The following is a 16,951-nucleotide window of genomic DNA, read 5'->3' on the forward strand; positions in this document are numbered from 1 at the left end:
TTACATCAGTCTTACATCACCCAAAAACGTATAAAACAAAACAAGACTTAGCCTTATATACAGACTAGACAAAAGTCTTATCCCAAAAGAGAAAAGGGAAGAGATAAAATAGACACCACATACATTTGATTTGAATGCTTGAAACACTTGGGAACCTCTTCGGGAGGCACTTTGGGTAACTTGACAAAACAGAATTCCAGGCAACAGCTTAAAACTAGTCCCATACCTGATCACCTACATACATAAAATAATACAGTGAGCTGGAGCCTAGTGAATAACAACAAAATAAAGGGTTTATGAACGATTTCCAAAACAGATCTAGAAATCAGATTTCAAAATCAGAACAGATTTAGATTCACATGCTCATACAGATTTCATAAACAGTTATGCGTGGTACATCTATTAGCTAACAAATCAGATTGGTCATAAAGACCCACGTGCAAAGTAGGTGGTTATTAAGATCATAGTCGGTACCGACGACCATAAAGGCCAACATCGATGTACACATATAGCCATGGTATTGTTACCCCCAAGCAAGGGCCACTTGAAGATAGGCATCGGTATTGTTACCCCCGAGTAAGGGCCACGTACATATTGGCTACGGTATTGTTACCTCTAGGCGAGGACCACATGAACATAAGCCACGGTATTGTTACCCCTAGGCGAGAGCCACGTGAACTAAGGATGCCACAAATTCATTTCAAAAAATTGGACATTCATTCATGGTTCACAAAATAACATTTCAAAAAACATATCATATCATTTCAGTCAAAAAGTACTTATAATCAAACATAGCTTTACAGAGTCATTACTCACAGATAGCTCCGGTAGCAGAACAGATCACGTGGACAGAACAAATTGATCAGGCAATGCTAGCACGTGACCTACACAAACACATGACAGATATGCTTGAACATTTGTCCCAAAAGTTCTTAACTTATCATTCTTCTTTCTTAGCCTGTGTTTCTAACTTTTATCCCCATTATTGTTACTTAATCATGGCCTAAGAAGGCTTTAGATGCAATGAAGATGCAAGGATGCACTTGGAAAACACTTAGTAAAATTTATGAAATAGGGTAATTCTCTCGAGCGCAACTTTATTCGCTCGAGCGAACCCCTTGGTTTGCAAAAGTATTAAGAGCTCTTATTTTACGCTCGAGCTTAGCTTCATTCACTCGAGCCAAGGTTCAAAACAAAGGATGGTCGCTCGATCGCAGGTTTTGTCACTCGAGCCAAGACTCATGTCTGCAAAACTTCTAGGAGCTTGCATTCTTCGCTCGAGCGCAGATTCTACCACTCAAGCGAAGCCTGCAAATTCTGAAATTTCCAGATAGCTTTATAAGCTCTAAAACTCAATTCTAATGCACCTAAACACATTCTTTTGGGCCAAAACTCAAAAAAATACTTGTGAACTCATAATATATTGTGAATTGAAATTATTTCACAAAATCAAGCCCAAAAGCATTGTCAATTGCTCAAAACCATGCTTAACACTTACATGTATACAACATGCATGAAATTGATTGAATTCAAAGCTTTCAAAATATGACCAATTTGAATAGAATGGTACAAAATGAGATAAATTCTTAAAACCAAGCTAGAATTACCACATGCATGACAGAATTCTTTTGAAAACAATTTCAAAACTTCATGAAATGCACATGTATGCAACAATGCTCTTTTTTTCTACTACTTAAACTTAATTCTTGTATGGTGTTACTTAATTCTCTTGAATTCATCTATTTGATGTCTTACATTCATCATATAAGAGTTGGTTTCTTACCTACTGTAGACACCCCATTTTTGACCGTCCTTAAGACTTGGGCCCCACTGATTGCTTACTCGATGGTGCAGGCTATCTTGTGTAAAGGTTCTATTTCTTCGGCAAGGAGAGCGTCAATTCCAAACCTCACACCCCACTTTTGGACCAAAATATTTTACACCTTAAAACCCTCTCTTTCAAAACATTTTTGAAAATGCTTCTACGATATTTCGAGGCTCGTATTTTGTTAAATGTTGCGTTTTTTGGTAAATCGAGCAAAGACAAAGTGGAAATGAATGAAAGAGAGGTGAATTCTTTGAAAAAATCTTTAAAACACCTTATTTGGGGGTTTGGAGTTGAAGAAGAAATGAGAGGAGAGAAGAAACCAAGTTGGGGAAGAAGTTGGGCATGAATCGTTAAGAGAGAGTCGAGCAGCCCTCGCTAAATCAAGTCTATCCGTTTGTACGGTTGGATTTCAGCTATGAGGCCACCACCATTGGAAATAAGACTTCTGGGGCTTCCTTTTGCACTCAAGAAACTCCTAAAGCCGAGTCCAGATGAGGGAGATATGGTTTGTTGAAGTTGAGCATCAATCCGGTTGGACCGAAACTAAGTAGTCTTCACTAAAAGAGAGATATCTCTTAGCATACTTCGAATTTTGATATGAGGCTGCCACCATTGGAAATCTTGCTTCTGGGGCTCCAATTTAGACATAAGAATGACCTAAAAAGGAGTCCAGATGAAGGAGATATGCTCGTTTGAAGTCAGGTCTGGAAGTAGATTTTTGGTGGCCGGCCGGCCACCATCAGTAGACGGCCGGCCACCATCAGTGGACGGCCGACCACCACAAGTGGACGGCCGGCCACCTCAAGTGGCCGACGGCCATTTTTCTTCTTTTTCAGCCTTATTGGCCACTTTTTGGCACTTGTCAGCCACTTGCTCCCCTCATCGACCACTTGAAGTGGACGGTCGGATAGAGGAGGTGGCCGACGACCATTTTTCTATTTTTTCAAATATTTTATGTACCAGCTGTGCCAGTTGTTGACCATTGAATGCCATCTCCATACACGTGTATAGATGGATTCAAGCAACCTTTGGCTTGCATTTTCTATATAAAGGGAGGTGTCTCCCCTATTTTTGGGGTTCAGAATTTTTAGGAGCAAAATTTCACTCTCTCTCTCTCTCTCTCTCTCTCTCTCTATATATATATATATATTGTGCTTGAAAGTGAGTTTTCTTTACATTTTTGCACTAAGACTCTTAGCCAAATACCTTTGTCTTGGAGCTGAGGTCCTTGGAGGTCCTATTTGAGGTCTAAAGCTTGGTTTTAGCTCAGAATTCTTGATGTCTTGTTGTTGTGCTTTAAGGGTAAGAACTTGTCCCTTTTAAGCTTTGTTTTGGTTAAGTGCTTGGCCATCTTTTTACACTATTTTGAGGCTGGTTCTAACCTCTAAAAACTCTGTCTTTTAAGGTTCTAAAAGAGTGGTTTGAGTCTTGTTTGGTTAGGGGGTGGTTTCCCATCTTTACTCCTTGGCTTGTAAAGCTTTTTGAGCCTTATTTCTAAACTTTTGAAACCCCTTTTCTTGCCCTTTAAACCACTGAATTTCAGAGGAATTTCAGTGGTAGAAAGTTGGTTTTGAGGACCAAAATAGGAGGGGGTGGTCCCCCCTTCTCATATCTTGTTTGAATGTATAGATGGCCTAGTATTTGAGCATGTTTTTCTACCTTTTTGTAGCCTAGTTCAAGGATGTTTTTGGCCTTATTTTAACATGTTATAACTTTGTTTTTGGCTGGTTGGAGCACCTCTTATTTGCTTCTTACACTTGTAGTGTAATTTTGCTCACTAGCCTAGCATGCCTAATGAGTTAGCTTATCATTCTAGCTTGTGTTAGCTCAACTCCAGCACATTTGTGCTACTGATTTAGCATGCTTTAGCTCTGTTTTGGGTGGTCTTGGTCATATGTGCTTTGCTTTGTATAGCTATAGTGTAAATGGCTTCACTAACTTTGCGAGTTAAGGCCTCAAACGTGTTGTGCATGTGATGATTGCATGTTTTGGTATCATTTAGCATGTAATTTCAGTGCATATAGCATAGTCACACTCTCACATATTTCACTCTTTCATTGCTTTTGAGGGTAAGCTTTAAGCCTTGTTTATGAGCCAATACATGAGCATGATTTTCTTGTTTTCTAGGCTGCCATTTCAGCATGTTTTGGCCTCTGTTTTTGCATATTTGAGGTCTGTCCAGAACTGGTTTGGCCATTTGAGTTTGATATTGCATGCCTCTAGTGTAGTGCTCTTCACTAGTCTTGATGATTATGGTTTTTGAACATGTCTTGCAAGCTTTCCTTGCATCATTTAGTGTCTTTAGTATACCATTTCAGCACTGAAAAGTCTGCCACCTCTATCTCTTCTTCACTTTTCAATTTGCTTTGTAAGTGGACTTGAGCCCTTGTTGGCTTGAGTGTGAATTTGAAGTTCTCATGTCTAATGGCTTTAATCCTCTTTTGAGGGTTTCTACTAGTCAACAGCATGAGACCTCTTTCATGCTCAAGGCACTTGTGGCTTAGGCCATCTTTCCAATTAGAGGACTTTCACATTGGACAAATTGACTAAAGAATGGCTTGGTAATGCTAAAATGAGTAAACAAGAATTGGATAAGTAAAACATGAGCAAGATAACATATGGATGTTGCATTGCATGTGTTTGGATCGGAAGGTAATTCAAACACAAGAAATGTGAGACGTTTCATACTCAAAAGTGATGAAACGTGTCACATTTCTTGGTCGTCATCACCCTTGATCATGCATGATAGGGTGATGGCCATTTGAGTCTTATGTGCGCATTCACTAAGCTTGTACAAGCTTGGTTCTTTAGCCATCATGCGTTGAGATGCTTGATTGGTGGCTTGAGAGCCAAGTGCCACACTCCTTTGAGCTTGAGAAATGATGAGGAGTGTGGCAGTACACACATTTCCTTGCAAATACATTGTTGTGCCTCTGTTGTTCTCTGTTGCAGAACCAGTCTGGAAGTTGGTTCAATGTTCAGAGGTTAAGGCAAGGGCAAACAGAGGCAACCAGTAGCAAAGTGATGGATTTTTTGGAGGAAGGCAACCGAGCATGCATATCTCCCTGCCCGCGAGGCCACTTTACTTGCTTTAATAGTTAGTTGTAGCTAATTATTCAATTTCAATTGTGTTGTAATAATTAGCTTAGAATAGTTAATTAGTTTCGGTTTGCAATAATTAGCATAGCTTAGATTAGCTTAGCTTATTCATTTAGACCCTCCTTCGCGAGGGCGTATTATTGTAATAGGCGTGCGTGTGTGTGTGCATGTCTTCCAACCCCACATCTTTCTCCATTTTATTTAACCGCTCTCGACGGTTAGATTAGGGACATTTCCAATTAACATACCTTATGCTTGCATGTTTGCATCCATTCATTTGTATTGCATGCACCGAGGCTCGACGCATCATTCAAACTGCATCGTATTTCAATACTTATTTGAATATATGTTTCAAAGCATGTTATCAAATCGTTGCATTCATATGCCACCTGAGATAGCCAAGCCTATTTAATTGCATTATTGCATGTGTTGCATTAGACATTTTAACATAATTAGGATCATGCACATTTTTTAACTAGCATTAGGCATTTTAACATAGTTAGGATCATGCATGCTTTCTAACTAGTTTTTTGTTTTGGCTTGGAGTACACTGTAAGTTTTACGCTTTAGCATACTTGCATAAGTGTGAGTGTAGCCATGATAGCATGCTTGTCATGAGGCTATTTGCTTAAATGATTAACTGCTTGAATGCCTGTGGGTGAAGGTTTGGTTGCTTGAATTGGGACAATTCAATGATTGTGAGTTTTAAGCCCACTTTGCGAAGTGACAAATCATCATGTTTTAAGTCCACTTAAGGGTGGCAAATTCGTGCTTTAGCCCACTTGAGGGTGGCACTTTCAAACCATTTTCGAAACAAACATGAGTTGTTATGTTCCAATTCTTGCGATATAGTCTATACTTGTATGTCGTGCGCATCACATAGTAAAGTTAGCTAATAACCAGAATAAGAACACATGTGTTTATAAAACAACATACCATGGTTAGTAGAGGCCGATCTTTGATCAGGCGAGCGGGGGTGCTCATTACATGACTTTCCCCTCTCGTACCCAAGTTCCCGAGCCGAGACAACTTTGGTGATGACGGACACGTGGCCTTTGGCACGAGTCAAGGTTTTCTAAATTTTCCAAAATAAAATATTTAGGTGGCGACTCTGTAATCTGGCAATGTAGTCCAGTTTTGGCATTATTTGATTCAAAATCTGATTTTCCAAAATAATTTGCCGGATTGGACTTCTTTGGTGTTTATCAATCTCACATTGCACTTTGTGAGATTAGATTCAGAACCATGACAGGAGTTCGAACTTTAGGACCAATTCGCGCCTCTCCGAAAGGGGAGCATGCGAAGAAAGTCGAGTCTACACCTACGGACTTAGATTTCCAAGTGTAGAAGCCTAATCTTCCAAGTTCTCTTCAATTTCCTCTAAATTTCTAGCAATTCCCTTGTTGAGTTCAATTTTCATCATTTTTTTCCTTTCTCCATGTTAGAGCTCAAAATGAAGAGGAGTGGAGTGTTCTAATGCATTCTAGAAGCTTATGGTAGTCTTATATAGGCTTAGTTAATGGTTTTAATTAATCCTAGCTTAACTTAATCATTTATCATTATTTTATTCTAATTATTTGGTTCCGAATCGAATTTTAATTAAACCTATCATAATATTCCAAAATTTTCAAATTAGACATTAACCTAGGCAATTTCGTGTTCAATGGTCGGTAAGGCCTTCAATCCACATATTGAAATAGAAACATAGACAGATCTTTCTACGCGAGACAGATATATTCACAAATAACACATGGCACATGCAAATAACTTAGGATTTTATTTTGATATTATAGGCTAATCACAAGTAGTGGTTGTTACAATCTTCCCTCCTTAAAGAATTTGGTCATCCAAACTCGAATTACCTTCAGTTCTGAAGAATGTCGGATCCAGAGGAAATAAATCAGGGTATCTCTTTATCATGTCATCTTCCATCTCCCAAGTCACATACATCTATCCATGATTTTGCCAATCTACTTTCACCAACGGAATTTCTTTCTTTCTCAATCTTTTGATTCGATGGTTCACAATTTGGATTGGTCGTTCTTCATATGTATAATCATCTTTCAGAAGCATGTGTGCTGGCTCAATAACATGATATAGATCTTGCAAATAGTCCCGAAGCATAAAGATATGGAACACATTGTGTATTTGCTCTATGATTGGAGGTAAGGCCATCTGATACATTACGGGAATTAATCTTTCAATGATCTCATACAGGCTAATATATAGCGGCACCAACTTGCCTTTAACCCCAAATCGTGTTTGGCCTTTCATCGAAGTTACTTTGGTAAACACATGGTCGCTTACTTCATACTCATTAACTCTTCTTCGGACATCTACATAACTCTTTTGATGATTCTGTGCAATTTTCAAACAATACTGAATTAAATTGACTTTCTTGGTCGTCTCTTGCACAAGTTCCGCTCCCAATAAAGGTCTATCACCTACTTTGGCCCAACAAATCAGAGATCGGTACTTTCTTCCGTACAAAGCTTTATAAGGAGCCATACCGATACTCGAATGGTAGTTGTTGTTATACACAAACTCGGCCAATGGTAAATAAGCTTCCCAATTCCCTTGAAAATCTAACACACACATTCTCAGCATATCTTTCAAGGTCTGTATCATTCTTTTTGATTGGTCATCTATCTACGAGTGATAAGCACTGCTCAACCTCAATTCAGTTCCCTAGTCTTGTTGCAAACTCTGCCAGAATCTTGAAATAAACTTTGAATCTTTGTCAGACACATTGGATACTGGCACCTCATGTAATCTTAAAATCTCATTCACATAAATATTAGCCAATTTATTCGCATTATAAAAAGTTTTAACAGGCAAAAAGTGTGCAGATTTAGTCAAACAATCAACAATGACCCAAATAGAATTCATACCTCGAGATGAGCGAGGCAGTCCAACAATGAAGTCCGTCGTAATATGCTCCCATTTCCATTCCGGTGTTGGAAACGGCTAAAGTAGTCTAGCGGGTTGTTGATGTTCGGTTTTTACTTGTTGGCAATGTAAACACTTAGCTACATAGCCAGCAATACACTTTTTCATTCCAGGCCACCAGAAATTCTCTTTTAAATCATGATATATCTTTGTATTTCCCGGATGCATGGCAAACTTAGAGTTGTGAGCTTCGGTCATAATACATTTTCTCAATTCTAAACAATCTGGTACACAAAGCCTACCCTGAAATTTCAACATATTGCTTTCATACACAAATCTCAGCCTTGGTTTTGAATCACTCTCATTAACAATCTTCTTCAAAAACTCATCTTGTAGTTGCTTTTCTTTAACTTATTCAAGTATAGCTGGTTGTGCAGATATGGCGGCTAAAACTCCACCATGTTCACACAAAACAATTTCAATTTCATTTCTTTCCAGCTCATATAATAGTTTTTTTCTGTCCGGTAAGTAAATACGCCAAGTTCTCAATGGATTTTTGGCTCAAAGCATTTGCAACTGTATTTGCCTTTCCTAGGTGATACAGAATTTGCAAATCATAGTCTTTAATAAACTCCAGCCATCTTCTTTGTCACATGTTTAATTCTTTTTGAGTGAATAAGTATTTCAGACATTTATGATCAATATACACTTCACAAGTCACTCTATATATATAGTGGCGCCAGATTTTCAAAGCAAAAACCACCGCTGCAAGTTCCAGATCGTGGGTCGGATAATTTTTTTCATGTGGTCGAAGTTGTCGTGAAACATACGCAATTACTTTTCCATTCTGCATTAATACACATCCCAAGCCTTTGTATGAAGTGTCATTGTAAATCTGAAACCCATCTATACTATTAGGTAGAATCAGAATTAGTGCAGTTACCAGTCTAGTATTCAATTCTTGAAAAGCGGATTTCCTCTGATCATTCCAATCAAACGGTACATTTTTCTGTGTCAACTGTGTCAATGGCATGGCAAGTTTGGAGAAGTCTTTTATAAATATACAGTAGTAACCAGCAAGCCCCAAAAAAACTTCTAACTTCTGATACATTTGTCGATCTTTGCTAGTTCACAATGGCTTCACTTTTCTGCAGGTCAACTGATATGGCATCCTTGTTGATTACATGCCCCACAAATGTCACACTGTCTGACCAAAATTCACATTTAGAGAGTTTTGCATACAATTTCTTTTCTCTCAAAGTCTGTAATACAATTCTCAGATGATTTTCATGTTCTTCTCTGCTTGTAGAGTAAATCAGAATATCATCAATAAACACAACAACAAATTCATCAAGAAATTGTTTGAAAACCCTATTCATTAGGTCTATAAAAGCTGCAGGCGCATTAGTTACCCCAAACGGCATTACCAAAAATTCATAATGCCCATATCTAGTCCGGAATGCAGTTTTCTCTATGTCTTTTGCCTTAACTTTCAATTGGTGATACCTGGATCAAAGATCTATCTTTGAAAACACTTGGGCTCGCTGAAGTTGGTCAAACAAATCATCTATTCTAGGTAGTGGATATTTATTCTTGATGGTTACTTTGTTCAATTCCCGATAATCAATCCATAACTTCAAAGACCCATTTTTCTTCTTAACAAACAACATTGGAGCACCCTAAGGTGAAGTGCTCAGGCGAATGAACTTCTTGTCTCACAGTTCTTGTAGAATTTTCAATTCTTTCAATTCAGAAGTTGACATTTTATAAGGGGTTTTATAAATTGGCTGGGTTCCAGGTACTACGTCAATAGTGAATTCAATCTCCTTTTTAATTAAGTCCCCGGGCAACTAAATATTAGGAAATTCACAGACTATAGGAATAGTTTCCACATTAGAACTATCAGAAGTCACATTCAAGACACAACACAAATAACCCTTACATCCCTTTCTAAGCAATTTGATGGCTTTCATAGCAGAAATCATATACAGAGGTAGAACTATCACATTCCCAGCAAATCCAAATTCAGACAAGCCAGGTGGTTGGAAGACAACATATTTATTCACACAATCAATAGTTGCATAGTACATAGTCAACCAATCCATACCCAATATACAATCAAAATGAGCAATTTCCAATGGCAGCAAATTAATATATAATAACACATCCCCAATCATGATTTCACACACAGGATACACATAAGCATACACCATAGAACCCCCAGAAGGTGTAGATACAGATAACAAATAATTTATACGTTCTAGTGGTCTAGTCAATTTTCAAGAAAAAACATGTGATACGAATGAATGTGTAAAACCAGAATCTATCAACACATGTGCATTCTAAGCACAAATAGGGAGTATACCTGACACCACAGATTCAGTGTTCTGGATGTCCCAGTACAAGTGCAAAAACTCGACTTTGCTTTAGGGTTTCTTTCCCAACATTGGTTCTCACATTTGATCTCGATACAGGAGCAGATTCGGCTGAACTTGTTGTAAGACGGTTGACATTTTCAGCTATGAGTGGTCAGTCTTTCACTATGTGGCCAGTTTTGCCACATCGAAAACAAGCACCCGAGACTCGGTAACAGATACCTTTGTGTTTCCTACCACATTCTGGACAAGCAGGTATGGAACCACTTCCCTGACCGGAGCTTCTAGTTGAACCCATATTCTGTTTCTTATTCATTGAAAATGTATGGCCCCTTCTGAAATTGAATCCGAATCTTTCGTTTCTCCATTCAGTTGCTGGGGATTTGGTTTGTTTCTTAGCTACTAGATTGGCTTCTGTCATCAAGGCTTTGTTAAGCACATCCACATACTTAGGCAACTTTAGCACACCAATCCGATCAAATACATCCAAGTTAAGGCCTCCTTCAAATTTTTGAGCTTTCTTGTAGTCTGAGTTTACCATATGTGGAGCAAACCGGGCCAACTCAGTAAATTTGGCTTCATATTCAACTACATACATGTTGCATTGCTTCAATTGTTCGAATTCTGACACTTTTCGGTCTCGAAAGCACTGAGAGAAGTACTTCTCATAAAATATTTCTTTGAATTGACTCCATGTCATAATCCCGTTGTCATTTCGTATAAGCATCCATCAACGACGAGCTTCCTCTTTCAGAGTGTAAGTTGCTAGCAAAACTTTTTGAGTTTCAAAGTAGGGAAACACTTCAAATAATTTCTCCATTTCTTGCATCCACGTCTTAACCTTTAGTGGTTCAATACCACCTAGAAAAGTTGGTGGCCTCATCTTGTTAAATTTTTAAGTCAAACTGATAATGTCGTTGTTTACCGGCTTTACTTGCACCGACGGTGGGGGGGCTAAGGTTGTTGTCTCTGTTGTTGTTTCAATGATTCGGTCAATGTTTCCATCATTCTTTCAAGCCGATCAAAGCGGGTATCCGAGGATTCAGAAACATCATCACTTCTTATATTTTCCATATTCTATAGGTAAACAGAGTATTAATAAACATAGGTAAATAGTTCTCAAAATTTTCATAGTGTTCAGTTTCACTTCAAATACGTTATTGTCATTTCGTTTTAATTCTGATATGTTTATATATATACACATAATTAACGCACTCACTCACACATGTTGATGTCATGTCCCTAATTCTTTTCTAGGACATCCTATATCTCATATGAACTCGTGTGTGTGGTATAACACGTGCTCTGATGATACTATTTTGTCATGACCCAAACCCCCCTCTATAGGTTTAGAATCGTAACCGGCCAGAAATCATGGAATTATCAAAGACCTCTGAACAAATTAACAAAATAAGGGGCTAGCGGAAGCAATTATACAAGCATATAATGTCCATAGTGCTGCACAGACATATATGGGACAGAAAATTTAAAACTTATATTCACATATATGTGACGTCATATTTACATCAGTCTTACGTCACCTAAAAACGGATAAAACAAAACGGGACTTTGCCCTATATACAGACTAGACAAAAGTCTTGTCCAAAAAAAGAGAAAAGGGAAAAGATAAAACAGACACCACATGCACTTGATTTGAATGCTTGAAACACTTGGGAACGTTTTCGGGAAGGCATTTTGGTTAGGTTGATAAAATAGAATTCTAGGCAACAACTTAAGACTGGTCTCACACCTGATCACCTATATACATAAATAATGCAGTGAGCTGGAGTCTAGTGAATAACAACAAAGTAAAGGGTTTATGAATGATGTTCAAAATAGATTCAAAAATCAGATTTCAGATCACAGATTCAAATTCACATGCTCATACAGATTTCATAAATAGCTATACGTGTTTGTGATAACCTAACCTGTATTATACTTAATTACGCATGCAATTATGTGTTTGATATGAATTTGTATGTTTAATTATGTAAGTTATTATGTGATTATAAATTTATATCTGTTGAGTGTAGGTAAATCTATTGCTATTGGGGCTTTGAACTAAAAATTTATAGCCTTAGAGGCGCCAAAAACCAAAACTGATTTCATGTCTGTGTTTAGCAGGATTCTTAGACCCTACGGTAAAATTTGGCAAAATTACGATTCGTAATTAATTAATTGAGCTTAATTAGCATAAACTTGAGATTTAGCCAACCTCATTATATATGTGATTTTATGTTTAATTAATTAAGGAGATTTGGATTCTAATTGGTTGCTTCTCTATGGTAATTTGGGATTTATGAGAATTTTAGAGTTTGATTCGTATTTGATTTTAATAAGGATTTATTTTAGAATTAGAAATTAAGGGTCCCAATGGCTTAAGGAAGTGAAATTAACAAGTTGAATCAATTAAATACGGACTCATTTGGTAGCTAATTAAGTTAATTATATTATAAGGTTTGAGAAATTATGATTATTATGAATTAAATCTATTTACGAGGTATCCAATTTGAATATGAAATTTATCGACAAGGATTTTGGATTTGATTTGAAATTGAAGGCCTTGGTGATTTACGAAATAAAAATTGATGATGATAATAAGTTCAATTTAATATTTAGAACCTCTTTGTTTTATTTTGGGACATTGATCGAAGTGGTAACATAATGGTAAAGTAGGAGTGAACCAAGAATTTAATTCGGATAATTTTTCCTACGAATAGCTGCCACTCTTTTGCCCTTTTCTTTTTCCACACTTTGAATTTGGATGTGAGGCTAGAACCATTGGAAAGCTTATTTCTGGGGCTTCGATTTGGACACAAGAACGACCTAGAACGGAGTCCGAATGAGAGGGTTATACCCGTTTGAAGTTTTCATATCTGTATTGGAAGCAGGTACGCTCGAGCATGGAAAGAGACGCTCGAGCGGACTGCGCGAATTCAGCAAGTTTAAAGGCACTTTTCAAGATCACTCTTCACACCTTCATCTTTTCTCTTCATCCCTCTCACCTTTAGTTCGAAAGCCCTAGAGATTTTGGCCCAGATACCTTCTTTTCCCCAAAGTTTTGGCCAAGATCCCATACCAAAAAGTAAAGAAGGCATGAAGATCTTACTTTTCTACTGATTGGAATTCAGATTTGCGAAGGGTTTTTCTCAAAGCTTTGCTCTTTTGCTTGATTCTTGAGGTAGGGGTCCTAGTTCTTCTTCAATACTTGCATTAATAGATAGATTTGTGGTATTTTGATTATATAAATGCAAAATCTGCATTTTTTAGCATATAGCGTTATATCATGGAAATTGGAGGTTTAGGGTTTGAAGTGTTGGGATTCAATCGTTGGGTTAAGATTATGGATTATGAACCTTGGGTGTATAATCAATGGAAAAATTGGAACAAAAAGAAGTGGTGTGAAAAGTTTTAATTTTTCTTGAAAGTCTTGATTTTTCTTGAAGACCCTAAGTTGATTCATGATGATAATTAATGATTTTGTCCAAATTGAAAGTACAATCATGAAATTGAGAGGTTGAATTATATATATACAAGTTTAATTGGATTTTGGAAGTGTTTGAAAATTATGTTAAAAATTAGCGATTGAACCTTTATTATGGATATTGTAAATTTACGTGCATCATAGATTTCTTGGAATTGATTTCATGTTTTGATGAAATAAGAACTAAGCTTTGAAAAATTATGAATTTATGAACAAATGAGTTCAATTTTGAAATTAAAAGAGTTTTGATGTAAATGATTTAAAATTGATCATATTTCCTTGATTATTTAAGAGTTGTATGTTTTTAAATAAGCCATGTATGAACCCAAGTCTTGAAATTATTTTGAAAGCTCAATTCAAGTTTTAGAATTTGTGAGCTTGGAATTGGGCTTGATATGAAGAACATGAATTGAGTTGAATTTGATGAATTTGAAGTTTATGTGTACATGCATGTAAGGGATTGTCATGAGTTTGCATATTTGATTACAAACATGCATTTTATAATGAATTGAAGGTTATTTGGCACACGCAATCACGATAATGTTGAATTTCATGAAGTTGATAATCAATTGTACTATTTACGTTGAAAATGAAACCTATATTTCACATGCATGTACATTTCAAAATGATATGGAAATTAATTTGCATGAGCTTTGAAGTTAAGAAGTGAGTTTGATATGATTTGAGTTTATGAGATGGATTTATGTAAATTTGAGATTTAAATCTTTTAGAATTAGCCCTTATATTCATGTTAAAAGTTCTATATAAGTCTTATGATATTAATTCCATTGTTTGGAACCAAGTTTGAAGCTCAAACATAATCTGGAAAAACCCAGAACTCGACATGTCCGCTCGAGCGTGGAAATCGAGCTCCCAGAAGTTTTCTAGAAATTTACATTGTCACTCGAACGGCAAAGTGTACGCTCAAGCAAACCCTGTTTTGAAAGGTTTCTCGCTCGAGCGTCGAAAGTCTCGCTCGAGCGTTTAATGCAAGCAACCAGTACTTTTTCAGACCAAAGGGGTCCGCTCGAGCGGAGAGCCCTGTTTTAGAAATTTTAAAAAGTTGTTCTATACTTCGTTTTCCGTTCTTTTTCTTCCCAAAACACTCTTGGGCATTCATTAAACATTGTAAATGAGTTAAAGAACATAAAAGAAGCCTAAGAATGTTAAACAAGTTAAAGAACATAATAAATTGTATTGTGACCCAATTTCTATGTGTATTATGAATTGTGTAGGGTTAACTATAAGGGCGAACCAGGCATTTGAACACTATAAGTAATAACTTAGTAAAACTATGTTCAAATTAAATTATTTACGATATATGAAATAAGATCTGTTGAATGGAATGTCATGTTTTATACTATGAATGATTGTCCAACAATAACAAGCATTTATGACATTATGCTATGATTCAAGTATGTTACAAATGACATTATGCTATGATTCAAGTATGTTACAAGTTCCTAGTACCGGAGGTTCCTTATGGAACTGACAAGCTATTTGTACCCGGCTGGAGGTTCCTAGGTGGAACTGCCAGTCCGGAGGTTCCTTATGAAACTGACAAGCTATCTGTACCCGGCTGGAGGTTCCTAGGTGGAACTGACAAGTTTATAAGTTCCCAGTCCGGAGGTTTCTTTATGGAACTGATAAGTTATCCTTACCCGGCCGGAGGTTCCTCTATGGAACTGACAAGTATGATCTAAGATGCTTTGTAAATGATCTGTTAACGCTAATGGATGAACTATGTATGATCGAACATGAATTCTGATTTCTGTATATGAATTGAATAAGAACACGAATACGAATCTATTCTATGTACAAGACTCTATTTCTGTATGGACATCATTCAGTAAAATCTTTACTCTGTTATTATTCACTAGGCTCCAGCTCACTGTATTATTTACGTATGTAGATGATTAGGCGCATGACCAGGCCTAGAGCTTTTGCCTGGATTCTGTTTTGTCAACTAGCCTATGTGCCTCCCGTGGAGGTTCCGGATATGTCTAGTGGTTATGGCTAAGTACATAAAGTTCAAGTTTTGTTTCTTGTTGGTTAAACAAGTCTTTGTTTATTTTGTAAATAGGGCTAAGTCCCTTTTTGTCTAATCTGTAAATATATATGATGACGTAAGAATGATGTATAAATATGTATATAAAAAGTTTCAAATTTTCATGTCTCATATAAGTCTGCATAGCTCAATGGATGTTGTATATTTGTTATTTGCTTCTGCTAGCCCCTAATATTATGTTAATATGTCTCAGAGGCCATCGGTAATCCCAGGATTACTGACCGGTTACGATGCTAAACCTATGGGGGCGAGTTTGGGTCGTGACAGTGTTACATCCATTAGCTAACAGATCAGATTGGTCATAAAGACCCACGTGCAAAGTAGATGGTCATTAAGACCATAGTTGGTACCGACGAATATAAAAGTCAATAACCATGCAAACATATAGCCATGGTTTGTTACTCCTAGGCGAGGGCCACGTGAACGTAGGCCTTGGTATTGTTACTCTCGAGCAAGGGCCACATGAACATAAACCACGGTATTGTTACCCCTGGGCAAGGCCACGTGCATATTGGCCACGGTATTGTTACCCTCAGGCAAGGGCCACGTGAACTAAAGATGTCACAAATACATTTCAAAAAATTAGACACTCATTTATGGTTCACAAAATAATAGTTTAGAAAACAAATCATATCATTTCAGTCAGAAAGTACTTATAATCAAGCATAACCTTACAGAGTCGTTACTCACAGATAGCTCCAGTAGTAAAACAAATCACATGGACAAAACAAATTGATCAGGCGATGCTAACGTGTGACCTACACAAACACATGACAGATACGCTTGAACATTTGTCCCAAAAGTTCTTAACTTATCATCTTTCTTTCTTAGCGTGTGTTTCTAACTCTTATCCTCATTATTGTTACTTAATCATAGCCTAAGAATGCCTTAGATGCAATGAGGATGCAAGGATGCACTTGGAAAACACTTAGTAAAATTTCTGAAACAAGGTAGTTCGCTTGAGCGCAACTTCCTTCGCTCAAGTAGACCCTTTGGTCTGTAAAAGTTTTAAGAGCTCTCATTTTACGCTCGAGCTTAGCTTCCTTTGCTCGAGCCAAGGTTCAAAACAAAAGGTGGTCGCTCAAGTGCAGGTTCTATCGCTCGAGCCAATACTCATGTCTGCAAAACTTCTAGGAGCTTGCATTATTCTCGAGCTCAGATTCCACCGCTCGAGTGAAGCCTGCGAACTTTGGAATTTTTATATTGCT

The sequence above is a fragment of the Camellia sinensis genome, chromosome 5 (assembly GCF_055761805.1).
Source record: "Camellia sinensis isolate YWXY chromosome 5, ASM5576180v1, whole genome shotgun sequence".
NCBI lineage: Eukaryota > Viridiplantae > Streptophyta > Magnoliopsida > Ericales > Theaceae > Camellia > Camellia sinensis.